The 27904-nt window shown below is 28.7% G+C and overlaps 1 protein-coding gene across 2 annotated transcripts in view; it reads left to right on the top strand.

Annotated features, from left to right (window-relative positions):
- The window catches only part of LOC108562017, a 60862-nt gene that overhangs the window by 14843 nt on the left and 18115 nt on the right, over nt 1-27904 (top strand). The window contains exons 2-3 of one of the 2 annotated variants that reach the window (XM_017920190.1): nt 6705-6728; nt 10826-10891. The gene's annotated coding sequence lies outside the window, so the exon portion shown is untranslated. The remainder of the gene's footprint in view (nt 1-6704; nt 6729-10825; nt 10892-27904) is intronic. The other variant, XM_017920189.1, reaches the window with a different exon arrangement.

The following is a 27904-nucleotide window of genomic DNA, read 5'->3' as shown; positions in this document are numbered from 1 at the left end:
ACTTTTTTATTTAATACCGCTAAGCATTTCGATGACTTGCTGAAAATGTCTCAGCGATGCCTGATTTCAGCTCTATTCATAGATGTACAAAGTGTAGATAGATTTTCGCTACGATAAAACGCCTGTATTACCGATAGATAGGAGAATACACTTATGCAATCTAGTTCCTTACAACCGTCCAAGTCTTTATTACTCTTCACTTGAATTTATATACTTGGGTGGTTGATCCGCTCTATTAACTTTTAATTATGAGATTAATGCTATTTAATAATCATGTTCAAACGTTTATTATCTATTAACACTTTAATATTATGGTCGTCTTCAATTGAATCAAATTATAAAAGTATTATTTTAAACTTATTTTTATCTTTAAATCATTATTCAGCTGACGTATTTTATGTCTATTATTTTTATTCGATACTTTCTATACTTTGTAAAACCGGTTTTTTGGATACATTTGTAAAATTTTAAACCCGGTTTTCAAAAACAAAAAACGGTTTTAGATACTAGAAAAAGAATATGTGAATATAATTTACTTACTTAAAATTTTGCTTGTATTTGATCAAAAACAACAAAATAACTAAAGCTAATGTGTTAAAATAATACGCAATACTTGCATAGGAATTTAGCAAGTAAAAATATTATTATATAACTTAGAAAAAATAATTATTGTTATTATTATGTGAATATTAATAATAAAATCTTTCGTTTTTCGAAGTAAATAAAAATCAAGTTTAAATTTATTACTTTTTATAAATAAATGTATGACGATAATTCAAATGACAAAAATAGAAATATTAATGTTTCAATAAAATTTAATGTGATTGAGTTTGATGAAGTTCAAAAAAAAAAATGAAACGTAGAATGCAATATTAAAATTGTAAAGAGCATGTCTGTGAAGGTCGTGTGCGTGGTACCTTATGTTACGTTATAAATCATTATTACCATAAATGTCCCTCGAAATAACTTGTAGCAGTTGGAGCCTTGAAAATCACATCCATGCATTATATTATTTTATAGTGAGCGTCCAGTACATCAGGATCATAACAATGACCGAAATAGAATCGGAATAGCTTTGGTTTCTTGCTTTTGCATTTAAATTCTGATCCCGAAATCCCTGACCTCGCAGAAGGTTACGATTTGGATCAATAGTGTTATGCGAATTGTTCACGAAAATGAACGCATTGTCGACCGGATTTCGGTTGATTTTTTTAAACGATAGATAATCATATTGCATAATATCGATTTAGTAAAAATTCAGATAAAAGTTTCTTGTGTCGGATTTGACCTTTTTCTTCATGGAATGAACTTGACCCTATTCACTTTCAAAAAATATATTTTTATACACTTATTGTGCTTAAATAAAATTGAAACGTTGAGAAAATTTCTAGCAAAACAATTAAATTTTCATTTCTATTGTTATAATTCCCAAGAAATCTTTTGAAGTTTATCATATTGATGATTCAAGTAACTTTAAATTTAACTTAGATAATATTATAAGTCTATTTTGCAAAATTAGGTAACAAACTTTCAAGGTTTACCAAAATAATAAAGATTTAAAATGATCGCATCTCTTTCGGATCGATCAATAAAGTTTTTATTACATTACGTAATAATTCTGCATCCATAATTACCAATGTTAAATCATCACTGTAATTAATGTTAAACATTATTTCTTATGAATATTAATCATTATTGAATATTCGGCGCGTTTTTTATTTATTTACAACGGATTCGACTAATAACTCACTAGTAATTACGTTCGGAATATGCAGAATTAATGGGATTTCATTAAATTTCCATTTTTGTTTATTTATTAACACTGTGCGCCGTTACGCATCCAGCGTATAACAGTTACGTAATTACTTCAGAGTAGTTACAATTAGCAATATAAACCACAATTTATTAAACGCACTAAATTTTCTAAATTCATTAAATTTAATGCGAATTAAATTAACATGAGTTCATTCATACTTATATTATTATTTAATTTTTTGATTCTTGGTAAATTGCTTTCTTGAAGAACGGTTGCGGTGAATTTAGCAGTGAATGAATGAAATAGAAGGAATAACAACTGGCATTAATTAATTCTATATATTTTTAATGGCTTTGGGCTAGTTCCGCTTGCCAGGGTCGCCAAATTACACGCTCGAAAAATAAAATTAAAGCGTGGTCCGAGGTAAAATGCAAAACAAAAGTTTATGTTAAATAATAGTTTAAATTTTATTTTAATTTATATATAATTAAATTTCGAAAGATATACAAAAAAAAATCGCTGTAGAAGTCTGAAATATTTTTTAAGGTATTTTTTTTATATAAATAAATATAAGATATAAAAATAATTCGAATATAACAAATAGAAATATTTAAATTCATATCTCTTCTTATGGGATTTTCAAACAGTAAAATATAAAAACATGGACATTAAAGTTTATGTCAGATAACCGTTACAATTTATTAGTTTTGTAAGTAAATGCAGAAAAATATATAAATATGAAAAACATAATATTTATTCTTATGGGTCTTCGAATAATAAATTCTGCTAGATTTGATCTCATATTAAAATTTGTTGTTATAAATAAATCTAGAATGATATGATAATATTATTTTAAATAAAAATGATAGCTATTCTTATGGGAATTTCAATAATGAAGTTTACAAAATATGATTATTTTAGATGTGCAGCAATAACTCGCATAGTGCGTTTTTTTCCAATTAAAAAGTAATTAGAGAATAAACCTATATGTTGAATATGAAAATATATATAATCATTATTTCTGGACATTAAATTTTATCTGATGTTGACTAATTTCAAGCAAATTTTTATCTTAGTTTTCCTTAAGATAAAATATATATTTTTTTTAAACAATTACAAAGATATTTCTGTCGAATGTCATAATGACAGTTAGGATACTAAATAAACAGTATTTTTTAATTTATTTTGTCATATTAGTTATGTTTCAAAGATAGTTATATCAATATGTTATATGTCAAAATGACAGTTAAGTTAGGTAATAGACAATGATTTTGTTTATTTTGTCCTAGTGATTATGTCTGAATGATATTTCTGTCAAATGTCATAATGACAGTTAAATTAGTTTTATCCTAGTGGTTATGTCAGAAAGATATTACTGTCGAATGTCATAATGACAGTTACATTATTGAATAAACAATATTTTTTGTATTTATTTTGTCATATTAGTTACGTTTTAAAGATAGTTATATCAAATAACATAATGACAGTTAAGTTAGTAAATCGACAGTAATTTTGTTTATTTTATTCTAGTGGTTATGTTTGAAAGATTTCTGTTAAATGTGATAATGACAATTGCATCACTTAAATAATAGAAATAATTTGTGTTTTGTTAAATTTATCCTATTGTTTATGTTTGATGTCACAATGACAGTTACGTTACTGAATCGATAGTAATAATTTGATTAATTGTTTATTTCGTCATATTGGTTATGTTTGAAAGTTATTTGTGTCAAATGTCAGAATGACTACTAAATAAAGTATTCATTTGAGAGATAAGAGAATTTACTAAATGTGACAAACAAAAAATAAAATAGGAAAATTCTAGTAAGTAATATTTGTAGCACACTATACTTATTGACGAATCACAAAACCTAGAGTATAATATCTAAATATTTTTATTTTCACGTAGATTTAATTTAAATTTTTTTGTCCAATAAATTTTTCAATAATTTAAAAAAATATCATACATTTATATGTATTTATCTTAAGTGCATAAGTTTTAGTAAGGCAAGTTTAGAAGGTGAAATATAAACATCTCGAATAAGACGCAATAGAGGAGTATCTTCAACCCAGATGAAATGTTTGCATATTCGACGAAAGGATATCAGAAAGAGATATTCTTCAGAGTGATGTGTTGGATAGAAAACGGAAATGACGTTGTGTGCACATTTTATTTATATTGGTTTAGATTAAATGTAATTTATTCTCAATAAATTATAAATTCACATAATTTTACACATTGAGTATAAATGTGTTAACCATTTTCGCAAGGAAAGATGGAAGACAAAATGTATACATCTTGTATAAGACGAGACAGTGAAGTGTCTGCAATCCACATGAAATGTTTGCATATTCGACGAAAGGATATCAAAAGAGATACTCTTCAGAGTAAGAGTGAGACAATTTGATGTGATGGGTCGAAAACCGAAGAGCCTTTGTGGGTGGTTTACATTCATCATTGTGTAAATACAGCTTTCCTTTATAATTATTCCTATACTTTACCGTTGACCTGTACCAGAGATAGGCCATGATCAATAGGTACAAATCACATACTACGTGCTTTATATTTATATACTCTTTCTGTATACTAGACATTATGCACATGATTTTTATTTAACACTGTCATTATTTTAATAATTGCAATTAATATTTTATTACCATTTTTCAACAATAATTATAACAATATGAATATAAAAAATAAAAAGGTTTATGCATTTTATTATTTTTAAATGTAATCTAATTCACTTGTACAGTTTATAATAATTGTTTAAAAAAACATTACGGCTGAAAGAGTTTGCACTTGCCTTGTCATTAATTCCAAACTGTTAAGCCTTATAATTTAAAATAATGACATGACTACTGTTTCAAACAACAACCAATTTTCGTAATTACGTCTAAATTTGTCGTTTGTAGCACCATTCAACTTTAGACAATGGTTCTGTGTATTATGAACAAGGTTGTTGACGTGCCGCATCTTGATAAAGTGTGCATCGTTGTACAATTTTATACTAAAATTAAGATAGAAGAAAAAGGTTTAAATTATAAAAATAAACATAATTTCCAAGTTTCTATACTTGTTGGCAGAAAGTCGGAGGTCAATAGACTTTAAACTTATTATAATTGTTATGCGTTGTTGTCATCTAATTCTAACAATTTCCAAATAGCATGTACTTTATCTTAATGGCTGTATGCATTATAACAAACTTTCTCGAATAATAATTGTTTACAGGAGGTTGTTGTAATTGGTAAAAGTTGTGGTCATCGGACATTAGATATGCTTTAATCTTGAAAATTTCTTCATCTGTACAAATATTTTGTATTTATTTTTTCATTGTATGTTGTCATTATAAATTAAACTGTAACAGATTAGATTCATTAAAACTGAGAATAATTAATTTTCTAAATAATTACTACTTTCAGTTTAATGCAGTTAATATATTTTGCCAATATGAATGCAACTGGACTAATCAAAAGAGACTTGACTGCATAAAGTAAAAAAAAGATCATTTATCTAAAAAAAAAAATAATTTTATATTGGTTAAATAAAATTTAGTTTGTTTTGAAATTTTATAATTAATCCGGACTGATGGAAGCCGCAGTATACGAGGAACTGCTGTATTTTTTTCATCTAAAATTATACATTTAAACTGAAAGTAATTTCTCTTCACTTTCGTTACTTTTACAATAAAAATTGTTTATAAATGATTTAATCTTTTCATGATGTTCATGACGAGTAAACAATACGTTTTATACTGAATATCTCATCGTATTACAAAGTAAAAACTTTCATAATCTATCAAAACTTGTTTATTTGGACACAATTAAAAGGGGAAACGTGTTATCAACAATGATCCATTCTTCACATTCTAATGGCAAATGCGGACTTTCATAAGAACATTACAAAGTAGTGAAAGCTAAAATTGCAGAAACTTTAAAATTATAGGAAACTATAATTAATCAAACTAAATGTAAAATATATGCACATTACGCAAATATCCATTTATAACAGAATCATAATAATCTTTATTGTAATAGTATTTTTACATAAAAATAAACATTTTCATTCACAACAATAATAATAGTAAAACAAACGATTAAATGTTATAAAGGGCTATTGACCATAGGTCTTTCTGACCGGTTTGTATCACTTTCATTTATTATTTTAAGGTATAAATAAGGTTTAATTCTTTTTTTATATGTGACTGTAATAATATGCTACATTATTATAATTTAAGAATCTTTGTTCTTATTTAGGCCAAAGGGCTTTTTGTCAATATAATTATTTAATTGTTCATAATTATATGTTAAAAGTAAATGAAACAAATTTTCTTAATTTTTAGTATTTACAAAATTAAATTTTGTGAACTAAACTATGTGTTTTCATCTTGTGTACATAAAAGTAAGCGGTATTAAGTTAATCGTTGGTAAATACAAAAGCCTATTTGTATACGCGGTAGTAAACATCTAAAATGGGTTTGGCACTTCAATTATTAGGTGTTAACTGTTAACAATAATGATTTAACTATGAAAAGTGAAAATTTACTTTAATAATAATTTGTTTATAATAAAAATACAGCTAAATTTCATTTTTTTATTAATATAAAATAATATAAAATAATTTGAATATTATATAATTTCTCAAATTGAATGAATGAAACTTATTATATTATATTGAAATTAGCAATTAACATTTTGATTATGATTAATTCAAATTACAAATCAAAATCTGGATTTAATAAGTAATTTGAATTGTATTAGTATTAATTTTTTGATTACATTATAAACTTGATTTAAAAACTTATATAAAAAAAAATATATATAAAATAAAAAACGTAATGAAGCACAATATAAAAATATAGACAATTATATTTTTAACTACTTTCATAAATATATAATGTTATATGTATTTAAAACATATTTTTATAATTTTATTTCATTTTTGTTCCAGGTCCATCTACTTTTCATAAAATAGGTAAGCAGGTTTAATAACATCTCTTTTTATTAAGGCGAATATTATTAAAGCCAATTTATATTGAGTAATTTAAGAGAATTCATAAAGTATTAGATATAAATGTTCTTTTCCACGTAATATAAATACAACTAATGAGAATACGCATTTAAATCTAGGTATCATTAATTTAATAGTAATAATACAAACAGAGAAATGGAAAGGAAACAGTTATATATTTAATCATAATAAGTATATTAGAACGGTACACCTAATTAGGAAGTTTTATATAATAGAATACCGCATGAATTGTTCACAAAGTGGAGTAAAATATATGCATTCGGATTAATCGGAATAATGTAGGCAGTGATATATATTGGGAGGGTGGTTGTTGGAAACATAACGATGATCACTGTTGTTTGTCGTCAGACAAAGCTGGAGGTTTTAGCGCTTTACCGAGCACAAAGCGCAACAGAACCACCCTCCTATACCATACATTCGCCACCTCACGGAACGTACCCTTCCTCCCCGAAAAGTGGCCGTGTTTCCAATGTTGTGCGGCCCGGATTGGATAATGTATTCCCGAAAGCATGCGCCGTAATGATTGTAATCGAGAAAAGCCCCTTTCGGTAATTGTTGTTGATGAAGGGCGCATTAACTTCATTATTAAGCGAACGGAACTTTGCTAATTGGAAAACGCCGGAGGATCTGGTGACCCTGCGAAGAAGCCTCTGCAAATATCTAATCGACTTAAGAAGCTTAACGGCTCACATTCCAACCAATGCACTTTTGTATTTATGTGTATATTTATATTAACGACAAACATTATAATTCAGTATTCAGCAGAATGTCGCTCTGTAAAACATTATACAGAATAATGTTTTACAGAGCGACAAATTTCAATATTTATTAATTATTTCATTCCAGATTTTCTTGAGTAACGTAAAATGACAGCTGTCATCTTATGTCAAAGCAAGCTAAGTTTGGGGGTTCTTAACAAAATAGCGTTAATTGTCTTGGCTGAGATTCTCTGGCCCTCATACTGTTTGAAGGCTCTCGACTAGCATTGTTTGGGGGCCCTCGACCATGACTGTTAGGGGTCTACCCAATTTACCCAAGTTTGTGTTAGTTGTGTTTATTTTTATGTTTTTGATCGCGAAAAGGGCGCTTTGCTTTAGCCCATAAAGATCATGCCTAACTCCGCCCCTGAATGCAAGGATCTGCTGAAATGCTCTTAGTAATTGGGTCGCAGTACAACTACAAATAACTATGTTGGGGTCGCATGGAAAAAATGCCTCGTGAAATTTGGAAAAGTATTATATCTAACAATGAACTTACTTATATATTAGCATATAAAAAGAAAGGCATTTTTCTAAAATGTTAGACTAATTAAAAATATAATAATTTTATGGAAAAACTTATACGTTTTATGATTTCATCAGAACGGGTCTTCTAATGCGCATCTTATAATGTAACCGCTATTACGCAATGTTAATTATGACCTAGATATGGAGATTTTTCGAATTTTCTTCACGTCTGCATGTTTTATTTAATTACTCGATAACCGCGCACGCTAATTAGATCATCAAATATCCATATTAAAGATAAACGTATGACCTCTATGCCTAATAGTTGTAGGTATTCTATTGAATACATTATCTAATTATAATTTATACAAATGACATATAAAAACAATAATATTCAATTCAATTTACTTGACGAAAAATCTTCGGAATTATATAAAATGTTTAGACAATGTACAAAATGTAATGTTTGTTGTATATCTAATAGTTTTAGGATTCTACATAATACCTATTACATATTGACATATAAATATGCTTCAAAGAAGATAAGTTGTGTAGTTTTTTTCCACACGATTTCATTTTGCATTTGTATAAATAAATAACAAGGATTTGGAGCAAATAATGTGTTAATTCAGCAACTCTCTCTTCTTCGCCGTGCAGTATTTATATGCATGTATACAAAACTAGCTCCCATTGAAAACGAAACGTGATGGGAAGAAGAAATTGTTGTTGCCTTTCGAAGCACGCACACTCGGATCGTCTGGATATGCGCAGCCAATTGATGACACCTCTTAGTCCACATTAAGATGAATCTCGTGCTATAATCAAACTTCGAAATTCGCAAACCACTTTAACGAGAACCTACATTTTACTAAATTATTGATGGAAACGACTACTTGTTGCCCGATTAGCTCCAGCCTCGAGATTGTTCGCTGGAAAGTGAAAATGGAAAACTTCGAAATTCGCTTTCTCGAGCTCGCGTCGATCAAGAGGAAAAATGGCTTCAACATAAATTTAAAAAAAAAATGAATAAACTAATGAACCAGGAATCCAGATTGACGGCTTCTTGGTGTTGTCTTCGTCTGCGTGGTTTTTGCACTCGCAGAACACAGTTGACTTTTCCCCTCATTCGAAAACCAGGCACCATCGATCGATTCATTTATCTAATAGACAACTTTCCCTCGCACGTTCTAAAGCACGTTATTATTTATAAAACGTAATCGCATTCCTTATTTTTTTTTCGTTGTTGTTCAAAGAGTCTGCTTCATTTTACTAACAACTCGTACAAAGAACCGGAATGACACGAAAGTGAATTCGTTCCTTGGAGGAGAACCAATATTGGTCTGGAGCATAGACCAATATTTGGACTCACTTAAAGACGATCCGATAATTGCTATTATCCATATGAGTACAATGGTAAATCGTCTACTTTTTTTTGGAGTGTCCGAATGTTTGTGTCCGTTTTTAGCTGCAGACCGGAGCTGACAGCACACGTAATGTATACGGGTCACACCGAATCTTGTGTAAGCACTAACACTCCATATACATATGTGCATTCCAAATTGAAAACAAACCCATGTATATTTCATGATTATATAATAACATACTGCAATGCGGGTAGCCGTTTTTAAATATACAGTCAGCGCTCACTCAACGTACATCCTTTTGTTCCATAATACGTACATGAATATTTACAAACAAGACTTCATTTCAAGTCCGATTGAGGAATTACATTTATTTTTCTAAAATTTGCAGCAGCAAATAAATAAAATTACAATCTGATTGAAATAAAATTGAATTATGTAGTTCATATGAAAAATTGATTAATTTTTCATTTATGAAAATAAGCATAAAAGTAAATTAATATCATCAACAAATAAAAATGTATTTTTGTAATTAAAATTATCACCAATTACATTTTTGGTTTATTTTAAGAGTACCACGTTTACCTTCATCCACAAGGTCATAAAACCATTCATATTATGTGAAATTGCATGGAGTAAATTCGTACTTGTCTTGCTAAATAACTTGTCAAGTATAGTGTTACAAGGTAACTTATAAAACTATATGTATTTACTTAATGTCAAATATGATATGTGTTGGATGAATATTATCGATATTTATACAGCTTAATAAGTAAACTTGATTATTCTGTAGTGTGTAATCTCCTTTAAAATAGTAAATCTAACATATCAAATGAAACTTTATATATAAAATATTTTACTATAAATTTAGTTAATTTTGAGCTGTTATAATGAAACTTACTTCAAGTTAAATTCTTAAGAATTCAAGAAAATACATTATTTGAACTACTTAAGTATTTAATTTAAAGTTTATGTATAAGATAGATAAGTAATGTACCATAAATTGTGATCACTATCATTTTCTTTTGTCACTAAGAATCTCCGCTCTTTTGCCTTCTATAATTGTTTATTCTCATGCATAGAATTCCACCTTTCATATATTCATCAAGTGAATCCGAATAACTGCATCGCTGCAATCAAGAAAAAGTACAGTTTCATCTAAGATTAGATGCGTTTTACTTAACAACAATATTCTGATGTAAAAACATTCCCAACTAAAAAAAATACTACAAAAGTTTTAATGTAAATTAATAATTGTCGTTTCTTTTTAAATAATAACATTTATTTACGCAAAAATTTAAACAAATAATGTTTTTCCACTCGGGGAATAATAATTAATATATTGTACAAAATTGATTTTAATAAACATAAAAACTAGAACGAAATTCATTAAGCTAGAAAAAATCTTGAAATATTGTGAATACGTATTAATACACGAATTTTTCTATTATAGGAAATTATTGTGGTAAATCAAGCAAGCGCATTGTACACGAGTGCGCATTAAATTTAAGATTTCGCGGTACGTATTTATTTATTATTTACAGTAATAGGAATGTAGAAAATAGATTGGAGTCCATAGGAAATAAATATGAGCAGTATTACACTGCGGAATCTGCGCTGAAATAAAGTTTTCTCTCGGTATTAAATGCCGAGAACATAAATTTGGAAAGTAATTGCAACGTCAGACGAACATGCACAGGTTTATTGGCTGGACTTTTCCGCCCACGCTTTGTACGTTTTCTCGAATGGCGCAACGGTCAATCGGATGGACGAAAATGCGTTATTAATTTCAATAAACATTTGCCGGATCGCAACATAAAATGTCGTGATTATGTTATTAGTGGATCGAAGAAATATCCATTCGCACGGTAGAGTTTCTTGATTCCGACCAATCGAGTATTTTAATTGGTGCTGGCCTACTTCGAAAAGCGGTTCCAAAAAAAACCTGTGATTCCAAAGATTTTAGATTTGAGTCTTTTATGCAGACTATTTAAATTTTATTTCATTGCAATATACCATTAATAAATGCTACAAAATACTTAATTTATTAAAAAAAGTTATATTTAAAGAAATAGGGCGACTAATAGCCGAATGGTTAAGTTGGCCTACCCACGATCCCGTGGGCGCCGGTTCATATCCTAGTCAAACCAGATCTGTGAGCCCTCTCGGTGCTTGCAGCAAAAGGGCCATCGTTCATCATGATTGGGCAGTCAAAGGAAAGTGGTTCAGTATATGGACCTTCATCCAAGTCGATGGACAATCATAGTGTTAAAACAAAGGGAATAGTCGAATCGCAGAGCATCAATATACTGAAGTACAATACCTACAAGACGGCAGCCAACCACGAAATTACAGAAGAATATAATGGTAAAAACTTCCATTGCGAAGTTTACTAAAAAAAACAAATGTCTACCGCCATAAGATTTAATAAATGTTCGCAAGAATAAGATTGTAAATTAAGTATACTATGACATAATTAAAAAAAATATATATTTAAAGAAATGTTATATTAGTTATCTAATTATTAAATTAAAGATTAAAAAATAATAGGACCATAAGATGCGTATTTTACGTTAATAAATTGACCTAAAATAGATATTTTATATCATATTTTCTAACAAATTTATTGTAAATTCCTCAAACTTACAAGAATATAATATTATTTCAATAATTAAGATTTCTTTAGATAAATTTAATATATTCCAGGTGCGTCTTATAGTCCGATTCGTCTCATAAGAAAAAACCACGATATTCCACAATATAATATGAATCATAAATGACATTTTGAATACATAATAATAATTTATTTATATAAATATTTGTCTATTTGGCATATGATTATATATTAAAGCAAATATATTGAACGTAAAGACTGAAATTTATAGCTAAACATGTTATATTATACCATAGATAACCCAAACATGAAATTGGTATAATTACAAATGTAAACTATGCACACAGAGAGTCAGGAAACTTTATAACTAATATCATAAACTATACTCCGAAGGCAATAACTTCTTTTTTTACAAATATCCGCCGGACATTAAGCACTGTGTGTTTTTGACAACCTACACTTATTTAAGCACCACGGGTTACCTTTGATCCGGCGCCGACTAGGGAATACAATTTACCTTTCAAAGAGTTTTATGCACTCAGAATAATCGAATTGAATTTCCCGTAACAATTTACATAATAAAATAAATAGGCAATTAATTGTCGCATCAAAAATAGAAATATCATTAACTTAAAAAAAAATAACTTTACCAAAAGCAACAAAAAACAAACATTAATAACATATAAATTGATAAAGTTAAAAAGAACATAATAAAAATTAATTGAATTACTTAAATATTAAATGTTTATTTAAAAAAAATAGGTATATTTTATTGTTTCTTCTTTTTTTTTTACTTTCTTATATACAGATAAAAGTGAAGTTTAAAGTTAAAGTAATAATAAAATATTTTTGGCCCTAATAAAATAAAGAAGGAGAAGCAAGTGAAATGTATGACTCATACATAGTAATCAAGTTTTATGTATTTAACCAAATACGGTTTTATTATATATTTTTTATTTAGTTTATATTACTCCGTTTTATATACTCTCATGTTAAAAGTATTCAATTACTTAAATTATATCAAAATAATTATTAATAATCTTATTTAAAATTTATTACTTAATTTCAAGATAAATAATCCTTATTATATAGTATTAAAACAACATAAATATTTATTTAATTGACACGAATTTAATTGAACCAATTCAAGCTAATTATAATGTTTAATTTATTGCTGAACATTTTTTCATTTATAACATTGAATAGAAACTACTATTATTTTTCATGCTTCAATAATTTCTCTCTTTATATATAATCTATTTTTAATGTATATTTAGTAAATTATGTACTAGATAATAATTATAGAATACAACTCGAAATTTCTGAGTTACATAAGTATATTCCATTAATTCTTTTTTTGAAATGTATCCATTCATTTTAAAATATACACACATTTACAGTTTTAACAATAACACTATACATTTACTAATTTAAAATACTTTCATCGTAGGTCTTTCTAAATTCGATACTGTATTGGGTCCAGAAACAACACATTTTTTTTGGTCGCCAGCTCCGCTTTTCTCCTTGGTCATAATTTTACTGAAGAATATATCGAATTTTCTCTTTTTTTACCTCCATTTTGGAATGCTCTAACACACAACTAGATTCACAATTTTACTTCACCGAATATAATAAAATTAGAGTAATTCTATTTAAATTTCGTTTATACATTTTTAAATACATTCATTTGTAGTTTTGATATTATCACTTTTATTCAGTGATTTAAAATGATTTGGTCGTAGGTTAAATTACATAATAAAATAGATTAATTCTATTTGAAATCCGTTTATTCATTTTTAAATGCATTCATTTGTAGTTTTGATTATATCACTTTTATATGCATAACATAATAAAATATCAAATCTTAAATCAAAGTCAGTGCTTTCAAATGTTTTGATCATAGGTTTTTACAGGAGTATAAAATAAGCTATAAACCTACAATAATATGTGTATGACCTCTACTGTATTAGCTTGTGTTTTACGCGCTTCCTATTTTCCCCAATTCGGAATCAACTTATTGTTTGTAATGTTTAATTTGTTGTCTCTTCTAGAATACAAAAATTAAGTTATACTTAAATTAAGCAACTAATTACATTTTACTTAAGTGAATTAATTAAACATTGATGTACATACAACATCAATGTTAAATATGTGTTTTTGTATACAATATTTATTATTTTTAAATGACTTTTGAATTTAATAAATAATTTTCACTTGAGTTTGTATTTTGGTGATTTATTATTGCAATAAATATTATTATTAATATTCAAGAACTAAGCTAATTAGTATATATCGTAAATCAGTTATTTTTGATTAAGTATAGTTTCAAAATTAGTACGTAAAAAAAATTGAGATAGAGTCTATTAAAACAAGTGTATCGTAATATATTGGGAAAATCCTCCTTTGCAGGCGAATCAACAACAAAAGGATTTCCACGGCGCCGTAACCTCTCGTCCTTTTGTTAGAACACTGTTTTGATATCGCCAGACGAACAAAGGACAAAATAATCATTGGACCAAATCCCATTGAAAATCTGATGTATTCAATCAAAAGCTTGGGCCACGCGAATCCCTCACTCTCTATCACCCTCATTCCATCAAAACCGGAGAAATTTTAATTAAAACTTCAAGCGAATCCATATCAAAACATATTATATTATAGAAATTCCCCGCTCTGAATGTTACATCACGTGCGAATGATTTAACTGTTCGAGGTACGGTAATATCAGTGAATATATAAAATAACAAAACAACAACAATCATATACATAATCTTGGTAAACAATTATTGATTAACTGTAATCATAAAATTACCTCTATAGCAGCGCAAAAAACAATTTCCATATATTCATGAACGGCTTTTAATTAACTCGATCGGATTGCAATGCAATTTTTGTAATTAAAACTGTCACAAGAATTCCAGAGGTATTTTATTTATTCGCTTTTATTTGTTTGTTTTTTGATGAAAATCTAAGCGATCTCGTTTCTGATCCACTTATATTATGACGTTTATATATAAATATGTACAATTTTCCGAAAAATACGAGTTATGTAAGGGTTTCGCGGAAGGAAGTGGATTTTGGGTTTGCGTCGGAGAAAGGAAATTGTTGTTTTCTCCGTGGTCTAATATCGATTCGAGTCGGGGGGTGCGTGTGTTAGGGTTTCAGGTTGAAAATGTAAGGGCACAGTGCACAAATATATATATACACACAAACACACATCGAGACGAGAAATTTCCGGTGGGAGCTAATATAATGCGCTGCGGGAATTCTCAGGGTGAAGTTTTTCCCTTTTGAAGAATGGAAGTCCATACATACCGGGTAATAAACACGTCCGTGCGTTACAGCCAACAATGAACGGTCCGCACTCCAGAACAAATTGCAACTAATCAATTCCTGTATATAATATATATAGATGAAGTTCGTACGTAGCCTAGGTATTCCAGTTGGATTTTAATATAATATTATTTCAATCGCATTCCCAAAGTTCGCAGAGGGTAGTACAAAATAGGCCTTGGCGATGGTCCTTTCCAGTTTAGCTAGGAACGCAATTAAAATTTTGATTGAAAAATTCCGAATGTAATTTCCTACGTTCAAGGGAAAATGAAGCGAATATCGACTGGAATTTGCTCGCTTCGGTGTCGAATTAACATGTGCACTAAAGCAAGCAATATTTTATTTAGTTAGTTTTACACCAAGAATATAAACATATAAAAAACCTATACAATAAATGCACGTAATATTTTTCACAAATAATTAACTATTTTGTATAATATACAGTAATACCTCCATTAACAAATGCGCACCATAAAATTACTTTCTTAAGCGAAACTTTGTTTTTAGGGGTAATTTTTTTTCTAAAATAAATTGTTGTCTTTTGTTGTTGTCATTTTGATACAAAATTGTCTCTGGCATAAAACTAGAATATAGCTAAATGCTAAATTTCATGAATGAAACAGAAAATCGGAAAAGAATTAAGTCTTAATCTTAACAGACAAATGAGATGGAATAGTTTATATAATACTCAAGAATGTATTGTTTTAGTATAATGACGTAGGTACACATGAAATGAAACAAAATATTTCAAAATTGTAGAACTCCTTAAAGTTTGAGGATTTTTTTATGGAAAACCAGGACAAAATAATATTTTTTAAGAAAATAGTCATTTATTGTTATTCTATAATATTATGTAATTTTTGTAGAAAAGCTGATATTCTAAAACAGTTTTTTAAAACGTTTTTTTATAAACCCTGAAAACTAGTGTTTTCAATGGTGTAGTTTTTCCAACAAGTTTTAACTGTTATGTATTCACTTTCCTCTCGTTCAATTAAATTAGGCTTAAAATTTGCGGACTTTGTTATTAGATATAACGTTAACCGAGGTATGACTGTCGTTACTTAATAAACTTCATTTTGGTTTTATTTCCTTGGTTTTGCACAATAATATAAATATATAAGTCAAAACAATTTATAATTATTTTTTTTTATTAATTTTAAATATTTACAATGTTATTTCATATATCTTCATTTTCAGAGTATAATACTGACCTGGATACACATTACATCCAAATAAATATTCGCACGTAAATAAATCAGTTTATAATTGGTTTCTGGTGGACTTTTATCTAATAATATTTAATTTAAAGTCAGAATTTATAATTTATTGAAGTATTTTATTTAAAAATAAAAAAATCAGTTTTAAATTTTACTAAATTTCTTTTCTGGTGTGTATACATGTAAATAGTAATACTACTAAAAGTAATAGTGCGTGCAATATATCCTCATAGTTTATATATAAAAAAATATATATATTTATATTATTCACAACCTAGTTTTTAATTCTATTAAAATTTGTCTAGCCCATACAATTATAGTAACATTGTATATATTAATAAAATTATAATTGTTATTCCAAATATTTTGGTTACCAAATAAACTATTTAGCATACTCCGGTTTCGATCAGTCCTGATTCACTATAGTCCGGTATAAAAATTCCAAAGCAATTTCAATTTTAATTGAGCAAATTAATAATAATTTCTAAAAAAAAATAGTAAACAAAATTATTTTTTTTATACATTAATTATAGTATTTTTTTCCTTTATACAGTCAAATCCCTTTTTGTGCGGTTAATTTTATCTAGTTGTAAAGATCTCTATTCACCCGGTTTCAAACAGAAAAATCGATTACCCAGACTATGCAAGGTATTGCTATAATCAATTCATTGAAATGTATACTATACTTAATTTATAAACTAAGTAATAACAATATACTACATTTAATGCACATATTATGGAGAAAAATTATAATGTTTTTGATGATTTTTTTAAATTCTTTAGATACTTTATTCATTAATCGTTGTAAGAAAGGACAAGCAACAATGCATTACATTGTAAGGCTTCATCCATTGTCCCCTAAATTAAAATATTTTTTGAGAAAATCAATACAACTGTAGCGTGCTGAGGCTTCGCATTTCACAATCTGAATACAACCAATTTAGACGGCGACATAATTGAATTTCGATCGGAAATAATTCTTTTTCGTCTTCTATATCTGAAATATATAATATTGGAAATTTCTAGAAAATATCGTAATAAAACTGCTTTTTCCAGGTTAAATATATATCTGTATATCGAAGGATAAAGGGAATGGAAAAATAAACAACAAATGGATCGGTAAACAAAATTCAAAGGAGTCTTCGTATGTGCATTATGCATGTGATATTCTCTCTATATAAAGGAAGGAAACGCATTTTCCGTACCGAACATCAAATGAATGTAAATGCAAATAAAACTAGAAGTAGGAAGAGAAAACCTCTGCGGTTTATTCAAATCGGTGTGTTACGTACCGAAATAAAAATAAGAGCGAGCGAGAATAATAAAATGTTTCGGATTAACTTCATGCTCGAACTCCTCTGACATTGCCTGTTGTGCTGTTTAAACTACAAATACCACGTATTTGTTTTGAAATTGAAACGCATCGAGAGAGAGAATTGGTTTTGTTTGAATGGTAATCCGGATAATTAACATGTGAGCATTAAATAAACCCATTCAAAAATGATGTGTACCCCTGGAGGATTAGGGTATTATGTCGGCAAGCGCAGCAAGCGGAGCATTAAATGATTACGTAATAAAACCGAGTTATCCCTTAATTTGCAAACATGTCCACGTTTTGGGACTTCACTCGTTGGATTACCGCGTGAAATGTAATTCGGCAATGTCAGTTTCGCCAAGAAATAAATAACCTTTTATTTACAAGTTAAACTAAAGCACAACATTATTTTCTTGTTCTCCTTCGATTTAGTCACAAAATTAACATCATAATAAACATACTATTTTAAATGCTAATACAGCGATGACTTTTTTAACAAACCAATAGATGGCGCTGCTAATATATACCTTTGACAGAAGCGCCTGTCAAAAAATTTTCAACGCATTTATTGAAAATTTAAAGTTTGCGGTCCTATCTTCAAACACACAATCATCCTTTCCGAGACTCAACCCAGTCCAATTATACTGAACCGCGGAGTCCCGGTTTGTACATTGTCTTTCTGTGTTCTGGCCTCCTGTTATAATACATATCTACATATGACCACGGGGCGGTAGCTGGCGAAATTGTGCTTGACACAAGCTAACTGAAGGGAGTGGAGGTTAATAAAAGAAAAGAAGAATAAAATTTAAAGTAAATAGAATATCAAGTCAGTGTTTGGTTTAGTTATTATATAATTTAAAAGATTGAAGATTGGGACTTATTTTATAACTATTTAATAAAATAAATCCCAACATTACAACAAAAGTTGATATTTATGAAAAATAAATTCATAAAATAGTGAAAAATAGTTGCATATTTATATCTGGGCAATTTATAGCCGAATGGTTAAGTCGCCCTACGCAGGAGCTAGTGGGCGCAGTATCAAATCCTGGTCAAGCCATGCCCTTTGTGAGCCCTCTCGGTGCTTGCAGTAATAGGACCATCGTTCATCACAGATGGACAGTGAAATTAATGAGGTTCAGCATATGGACCTTCAGCCAAGTCGATGGACAATGACAGTGTTAAGGATAGCAGCAGATTCACAGTGAAAGGAAATATTGCAATAGTGGAAAAACAAGACGAAATCATCATAATGGCAACTATCCACTGGGAAAGATTACCTACATAATGTCAACCGCGATCTTAAATTTACTTGATGAACAGATTGTGAATAAAATTACAAGACATAAAAATTATAATTATGTATATAACTTTATATTTTCTATTTCGTTTCAATTTGTTTTTATAGACACAAAAAATTACATTTTAATGAAATTTTCTTTTATCATATCTTGAAGTTGGTTCAAACGTATAAGGCCTTAAGACGTAATTCTATTATTGTTATTAAATTTGGTAGACAGTTTAATCTTTCTCGAGGCCTCTTGCAAAATGAATGAGAATTAAGGCACAAGCGTGCGTGCTAAATGATTATATAATAAACGCTTTTATACTTTAATTCACTCCACCTCTGAGCGCCAGTATATCACCGGATTATTAAAAGAGTGATGCTATTACATTACCATGTATTACAAGTACCATTATTATCTAATAAAGCGTCTATTTCTTAAATTGCCCTTATTTACTTAATTCAGCGTTAAATCGAAAAACATTACCTATCAACATCATATTATCATATATACGTACATTTATAAACATTGTAACACTTTATAATATAATCATTATTAATAGAAATTTCTCAGGTATTCAACATGTGAAGTAATTATTTTATTATTTAATAATAAATAATGTGAATGTGCTAAAAGTTTGTTCTTTTTCAGAATGTATGTATGTTAATAATTATTAATAAATGCAAAGTTATGTTAAATATCCAAAAGTAAGAAATGATTTTACAACAACATCCTATCATGTTAGTTATAGTAAGTTTTCAGTATAATTTTCTGTATTACTTCAATACTCTATAATAGTACTTTTTAACCAATTTTAATTCAATAATAACATAAATCATGATATATTACATAATTAATTATTTGAATTATGGCTGTATACATTAATTAATTATAATTTACATAGAACGAACACAAATAATATTTCATAATTGAAAATATATACATATGTTATTATTACTAACAATAACAATATTTGTGCATTACATTTCAATGTTTTATGATAAATTTATAAAAAAAAGGTTAAAATATTGATGATAATTTATTTGTATCAATTTTGTAATAATCTTAATTTGTAATGGACAAAGCTTGTGCTGCGTTAAAACTAAGTTATTTTGAAAAGCTTGATAAATGGTTCATAGCATCATACAAACACTAGGATTTAATTTCACTGTGAATGTATATCAGGATTTTCGAAATGCGTATATCAATTTAAATCGTACAAAATAAATATATTAAATTATTTCTTTATTTTATTTTGTTATCTCTTGTAAATACAGCAATACCTTGAATAGTCCGGATAATCGGACAATTTCAAACCGGATTAATCGAAGAACTATCGAAACGATCAATTATGTATAAAAAATATAATTAAAACTGCTGTAATATAAGTTTAGACATAAAAAAGTGTGATCAATTTAATATGGATTCATATATTACATACATTATTGTTTTTGTAATATAAAATTTTGAATTTGTTTCTAACAGTATAAACGTATAAATATTATGAAAAATGCCCTGAAGTTACAGAATTAATTAATTGAAATTACTTATTGCTGCTATAAAGAGATTCCGTTATTATTATTGACTTGGTTGATGCTGCTTTACATGAAGCGATTTCTCTATGCAATCAACCGGTGTAGGTTGCCACTACTTCTATATTTTCTATTAAGCCCGATCGTTGAATTCAATTTACAAGTCTAAATCAAGTAATACGTGCATTCAATAATTGTCACTATATTTGATTGCTTGAAAAATACTTATTGCTACATAGAAAATGACCTTAAATAATATTTATTTCTTATTACAGTTAAGAATTTATAATTACATAAAAAGTCAACAACAGTTTTTTTTTTCAATTAAACATTTAAATTATAATATTATATACAAAATATCGATATTTTGTATGAACAAATAGAAATAAAATATTTATTAGATAAATATATATATATATTAAGATATAAATCAAATGTACTGATTTTCAAGAGATAAAGTTCTGGTCTCTGAATTTGCAAACATCGTTTTACAGCCTTAATTCTTGGGATTAACATGTAAATTGCTGTTTAGAAATATCAGTGTTGTTAAGGAATAATGTAAGCTGTGTATGTAGATTTAAAATACAAAGGTAATACTCCCATTAGCATTGTAAATTTAAACCCATGAAGAATTAATTAATAAAGACTTTAATGTTTATATTGAGATCTAAAATTTAGATTTTCTTATAAATATTTTAAATGGAATAAAGTTACTATTTAAAGCAAGTGGATTTTCTTATTTTATGTTTAATTACTTTACTTTATATTACCATTTTCTATTATAATACGTAATAATTTTTATTTACAATTTTTTTTTTCAAGTAAATTTAAAAATAAAATAGTAAATAAAATAATAATGATTGAACTAGAAATATTTAACAACCTTGTTTTTCATTTCTTACAATTTGTGATATTTATTACAAAATTGTAATTGACAACATATAAATTCTAAAAAATTAGCCCATCAAATTAATTTATTTTATACATAAATAATCATGTTTTCCGTTATATAATGAAATCAATGTATATGAGTTTTAAAAACTGTGGTATTGTTGTTATAATATAAACTTTTTATAAATGATCTAGTATTAATAAATGTAGTACTTGTACTTTTATTGCTATAATTACTTTAATAAACAGTAATAGGCTAAATAATAATTAACATTATTTTACACTTTATGAAAAAAAAGCTTGAATATTTCTTGAATACACGATTGTATAGAATTCGTGAAACTGGAGTAACAAGGACTTTTATTTCAATAAATGTGGTAAATTTCCATGATTGTTACAAACAAACAAAATTCTTTCTAAAACATTTGAAGAAGTTTTATTTAAAGGTCAACTTAACTTGTATATTGTAATTTCAATTAGTATGATGTTTTGTCATTCCAACTTTCCGGTTTTATAATATTATAAAAAATAACTCATCTAGAATAACAAAGATATTTCGGCTATTTTGTAATAAATATTTTGGACGTCCTTGAATGATTATTTCTCGTAGATGATTGAATTAAGAAGTAAAGAAAATATTGTTATAAATAAACAAAAAAATAAAATATATGCTTGTTACGGTGGTACGATGTTCGTTCATTATGTAGTTATGAGAGATATTCATCATATGAGTAATGCACGGGAGAAAATGAAAATAGAACTAGATGTTGTATATTTGTATCATTTGATAGAAGATAAATCGCATGGGATTCTGTAAATGTCTATTAGTTAAGGACTATCTCATTTGAAATATATTAATGTAATCACGATGTATCCTACATGTAAATTGCAAATTATAGCAGAGATGGATGCAGTTCCTGTTGGGTGCAATTTAATTTAAATAATTTCGATAAGCAAGATAAATGAGTCAAGGATTAGAGAAATATCGAGTTAATTGAATGTAACAGAAAACAATCAATTCCGTTCGTCGTTGGAGTGAAAAAAAGGGCAATTCCGAGAGGAAAAATGAGAATGTGAAACGTAGAAATATGAAAAATCAAATAAAGAAATAGCAAAGAAATTGAAACAAAACAAAAAATGAGTTCTCGAGAGAGAGAGGGAACAGATTTACTTTGGTGAATGTGTTTGAGTGGCGTGCGTCGGAGAGGTTGTCGGAAATTGAGCGAAGTTAAGGGCTCGAAATCCCTTAGGGAAGGTGGACTAAAACTAAAGATAAATTGTTACCTACGTTCATTGTTCCCGACCGCTTCTCGCGACAGTCGTGGTGGAGGCAAGTCGTTACGTAACGGTACCGAAGCAACCAGGTGGCTGAACTAATTGAATGCCTTCCGAAAAATCTTTTTGGGGCCGGGCTAATTATTATATAAACAACAGCGCGCTGTAGAAGTGTGTTTATTGAACTCGTCGGCATCCGAATCGATAAATGGAACGCAAACAGAGTCAGTAGCAGCATTTTCGGGGGCACCAGAAGGAAGTTCAAAGACACGCGTCAAGGTTTTCGCTTCCCCGTAGAAAAATTGCATGCACGAGTTGAAAAATAAATCTTTAGTGGAAAAATGATTGGATTGTCCTTGGGAAATTTTTTTTCGCCTGAGAGAGGAGATTTTTCCTTTGGGGTCAGCGCGAAACTTTGGTTCAGTCACCTTGTGCTCTCATCGCACACAAACGACCCGACCAGCCATCATCAACTTATAGTCCCATCATCGTCACGATTCTCTTCTCACAGCATTTTCCTCGCACATACAAACACACACACACATATACTCGGGCTTGCATAGGACACAATGAACTCTTCGCTTCTCTTCACACGTCTCTGGGAGAATTATTATATCCACACAGCAAGACAGTATCTTTAATTATTTTGTTAAACAAAATTCTCCTAAGATAAACTCCTTGGAAATACACACACACACACTCGTGCATCGCAAATATAAATACAGATACTCGTACACATGAATACACGTACACTCATATAAGCACACAATCAAATCTCGATTCCGACCGCAGACTCTAAGAGAAAGTGTATATAATAGAGTGTGTTATATAACGCCTCGAACGAATGCAAAAATATGATGAAAATAAACGGCGAAATCGCTCCGCTCTCGTGCACAGTGTTGTGCACCGTTTTGTTCCTTTTCACTGTATCATTTTTTTCTCACTCGCTGTTTCCCTTTTCGTTGCTCTCCTATTTTAGTTCTGATTTCGTTTTTTGTTTGTTCTTTTCACCGCGCGGCATATTGATCGATTAATTACCGATTTGCCAATTGCGCAAACCTCCGTTTGCAATGGACCACCAAGTCTAAATTTAGTTACGGACAGAGACAGACATTCACTGTTCCCATCATTCAAAATTACTAATAATCGGAACGCGGTGCACCCAATCCAATCCGATGACTCCAGATGATGGCGGAAGAAAGTTTGCGATAATCCAGCGTGTTCTTTTTTTATTGTTATTAGCTTACGTAAGCTTCTGCAAGAACTGTTATCCAGATTTTCTTTCCGTATTTTAATCCAGTTAATTACGGTTAGCTATTATGCAAATTTGCATGTCGTTGAGTAATGGTGTTATTATCGGCCTTGCTATGCCTCTTTGACATAGTATTAAATAATATGTTATCTTAATGATAATAATTACGTAATATTTAGTTAGTCATTTCTTTTTATTATCAAGAATATAATACATTCAAACCAAGAATATAATACATTCAACCATAAAGCAGAAGGTTGTTAGTTGGTGGATATTCTTGTTTCAAAATTAAGCAGAATATATCATGGGTAGGCGATCCAATAAAACTATATTTATTAATCTTAACACATGTCGTATATATTCGTCATGGTATCTGATATTTGCAAAGCGCTTATGACAAATATATTCGCATCATGGCGAACTAAGGGTGTCGTTCATACAAATCATGTAACCCCTTAAGGGTTAAGTATTTACATTCAACACTAATTAATAAAGTAATGTATAAAGTAAACTGCAATCGTTTTCGGATTACATGAAAAATGGAAATAGTTATTATTTACTTGGTAATTTTTACAAAAACTCTCATCATACTAATGGAATTACTTATATAAACACAACTACAAGTTAAATAATTATATTATGAAAATAATGAAAACATGAAAATTTTAATAGTATTAAGAAAATGAATAAAAGCTCTTTGAAAATATATAATTTATTTATATTTGTTGTTATTAAATCAATGTTATGTTAAATATTAAATCAATATTGTATTTCAAATAAGTTTTAAATTTAAAACTTAATTAATAATACATAGTTATATTGTTATTAGCCAATATAATGTAGTTTATAGTAATGGTTTTATATGTAAAATAGTAATAGTCATGCAAATGTAAGTGTAAAGAATTAAATTTCAAGCCAATAAATATCAAATGATAATAATCATGAAAGATACTTGATTTGAACAATTAAATTTTATCATTTCATTAATTGTCCAGCAGACTTGCAATTAATATGAGTAAACAGATAAAAATATATTTAAAACAATAAATACATATTTAAACAGGAAATACGGTAATACCTTACATAGTGCGGTTTCGATCAGTCCGGAACCTAACGACCCAGACATAGCCACCTTCCTTAATTCCATAAAATCAATGTTCCTCCTTCCCAACCTTAACTATTACCTCAGCTAGTATATGAGTTTTTTTTTATTGTTTTTATTTATATCTACTTACAGATTTATCCCTTTGTTTGCTGGCTAAATGAGCAATAGCTACAAGTAAGCTATCCCTTTAACATAAGTTCTCTTCGCATGTATAATTTAAAATCAATCAATTTTAAATCTGAAACAAACATCAGTCCGGTTTGAAGATTTCAAAACTAAATTTTAAATCAGCAGAAGTATAAATATATTAGTTAATTTCACACTCAAATATGAAGTAACTAAGAAAAATATATTAAAATTTTTGAACGATAAAACTCACCAACTAATAGATAGCCCAAAATTTAGAATATTTTAAAAAAATATTATATAAAAGTTCCGTCGGAAAACTACGATATACTAAATTCAGCGTTGAAATAAAGTTTAATCTTCGGTTTTCAATCTCGATAACAAATTAGCCGGGAGAATTTAATTGGGGTGGTCTTCGCAAGAGCAAAGTCAACAAGAAATTATAATTCGAACGTGATCGGGCGAAACTTGGAAATCAATAACAGTCCATTTCGGTTTAGCCTTTTCGAGCAGACCCAATTATGGGTATAATGGGAACCGTAAACCGCGTTTTATGTTGTTGTGTCCGTGGCAACCGGCGTAATAAATCAAAGCCGGCACAATTTAACTGTGTTTAGCTACGTTCAAGTTCTCTTGCAATCCCTCCTGCATTATATGCAATTTTTCCCAAAGCTCAGCTTTTTAATTTAACTTACTCCGAGCGAGCCAAGTGCTTGAATAAATAATAAAAATTGATGGAGCGTCGGAGAGAGAATAAACACACGAAGAAAGAAAAAGAAATGGGTGGAAAAGAATGGGCCTTGCGTAATTCAGTTTGCCGGGGATTTCAATTGTAATAAATTGGGTTGATTTGTTATTCCTCCGTTTTGTTTTGCGAGCACGAGGAACGTGCTCGTGCTCGTGTCCTTCGAGTGGGAGACGTCGCGACGCCCGTCGCAATACGACGCCGACGTCTGATTGGCCGGCGTCCTTCTGTCTGTCCCAACATATATAATTCAGCGGGAAACCGCCTGACACAGTATTGACTATATGGGGTGCGAAATTGCACACCTAACCCTAATGAAATCCTCTCGTTAAACTTTTAGTTCTTCTATACGAACTGCGAACATACACACATAAACTAAATGCAAAAACCTACCTGTTAAAAAATAATGTTTTAATACATCTGTTTTTGTAATTATTAGAAAACCAAAAGAAAATAAACTGTAACAAGTAACTAATATTATATTACAATACAATAATCGGTATACGATTTCACATTTTTTTGGATAAAATGATTTTTAGAAACGGTCATACACATATCTCGCATATAATGCGCACAATTACTAATTTTAATGCACGAAATTGTAATCATGAAGAGGTGTAAGAAAAAGTTTTAAAATTTACTGGTTCGTATTATATACGAATTTTAACTTTTATCGGAACTTTTAGCGCTAAATCAAGCAAGCGCATTATATAAGAGTGCGCATTACACTAAAGATTTTACGGTGAATAAGAAGACGTACAAAAAAATAAAGTACAAAGCAACAGATTTTCTCTCTAAAAGCATTCGGTCGGTTAATTGGTTGCAACTTTTCAGCAAACATCTTCAGCGTGCAACTTCTGAGAGCCTTCGGAGATGCGATATATGTACATACATACACGTATACCTTCGTCATCTCGACTCTTCAAACAACCTCCTTCACGTCTCGACGAGTATAGAATTACACGTTTCAGAGTTTTCCATACTTCGCAAGGGAAATATCTTATAACTTGGTTTAAAGGAAAGGAGCCGCTTTTAGAAACTCACCTTTCTAATAACGCTATTATCATCAGTCAAACGAAAAGATAAATTCTATTATGCTAATGCAACGACTTATTATATGAAGAAAAAAAATACTATTGTCGCCAGACATTTCTATAAATAGATCTCGTATCGCTTTTTCCAATCCAATTACTGCTACAAAACGCATTCGCTTTTGTTATGTAAGACTGACTTACTCTCAGCTTTATGATTGAAACCATTTCAGTTTTTATTCACGAACCGAGAATAGAAACATAATAAAACGTTTCATATATTGCAAAAAAAAATATTAACGATAAATTATTTTGTATTTATAAGAATAAAATGATATCAATAAACATAATAATTTGTTATTAAATATATTTCTTTATATAATTCTCATTCAATTTAGGTTTTAATGCATGAGATTATAGACATAATTATAATCTCATGTATTTTTTGTCTCCATCCTAAATTTATTTCATATAATTTCTAAATAACAGATATAACGCCATCAGATATATTTTATTATAAATCAAGGGTAACTTTCAAATTATAGAATTGAAAAGGGAGGAAACTTGATATTCAGATTAGACAACTTTAATAATTGTTATGTGAAAACTCACAAGCATCGAAACAAAACAAATTGTTAATGCATCTAAAACTTAAGACATACAATTAAGGAGAGCAAACAACAATTCGAACAAATAATTCATGCAAAAGTACAAACTTTAGATCTAACTTTAATATTTAATTAAAGCCAGTACTTTACTTCACCATCAACGTTTATTTATTTTATATAATTTCAAAGTAATTACTCCATG

Source organism: Nicrophorus vespilloides, unplaced genomic scaffold, assembly GCF_001412225.1.
Source record: "Nicrophorus vespilloides isolate i.1.1-1 unplaced genomic scaffold, Nicve_v1.0, whole genome shotgun sequence".
Taxonomy (NCBI): Eukaryota; Metazoa; Arthropoda; class Insecta; order Coleoptera; family Silphidae; genus Nicrophorus; species Nicrophorus vespilloides.
This window is presented reverse-complemented; position numbering and strand designations above follow the sequence as displayed.